General features: G+C 40.0%; 1 non-coding gene across 1 annotated transcript; it reads left to right on the forward strand.

Moving 5' to 3' along the window:
• The first annotated feature begins 222 nt into the window (after positions 1 to 222).
• On the forward strand, positions 223 to 330 carry LOC112714298 (small nucleolar RNA R71). Its single transcript, XR_003159202.1, has one exon. It is a non-coding gene; the product is annotated as a small nucleolar RNA R71 (small nucleolar RNA).
• The last annotated feature ends 382 nt before the right edge of the window (positions 331 to 712 follow it).

Consider the following 712-nt stretch of genomic DNA (forward strand, 5'->3'; position numbering starts at 1 on the left):
AGCATCAATTTCAAAAACTCCCTTCTTTTGAGGCGTCCCATTGTTCACGAAATTTCTCTCAGAAGTGTACATGAACTGGTTATTTGCAACCATGTCAATAAGTTCTTGAGCTTCTGCAGACGTTTTCTTTAGGTGAATGGATCCACTTGCAGAATGGTCCAATGACATCTTAGAGAACTCAGATAGACCATAATAGAATATATCCAGAATGGTCCACTCTGAAAGCATGTCAGAAGGACATCTTTTGGTCATCTGCTTATATCTTTCCCAAGCTTCATAGAGGGATTTACCATCTTTTTGTTTGAAGGTTTGAACATCCACTCTAAGCTTGCTCAACTTTTGAGGAGGAAAGAACTTAGCCAAGAAGGCCACGACCAGCTTATCCCAGAAGTCCAGACTATCTTTAGGTTCTGAGTCCAATCATGTTCTAGCCCTATCTCTCACAGCAAAAGGGAAAAGCATGAACTTGTAGACTTCAGGATCTACTCCATTAGTCTTAATAGTCTCATAGATCTGCAAGAACTCAGTTAAAAACTGGTAGGGATCTTCTGATGGAAGTCCATAGAACTTGTAGTTCTGTTGTAGTAGAGCAACTAGTTGAGGTTTCAGCTCAAAATTGTTTGCTCCAATGGCAGGGATTGAAATGCGTCTTCCATCAAATTTGGAAGTAGGTGTAGTATACTCACCAAGCATCCTCCTTGCATTATTATTT

This window comes from Arachis hypogaea, chromosome 1, assembly GCF_003086295.3.
Source record: "Arachis hypogaea cultivar Tifrunner chromosome 1, arahy.Tifrunner.gnm2.J5K5, whole genome shotgun sequence".
NCBI lineage: Eukaryota > Viridiplantae > Streptophyta > Magnoliopsida > Fabales > Fabaceae > Arachis > Arachis hypogaea.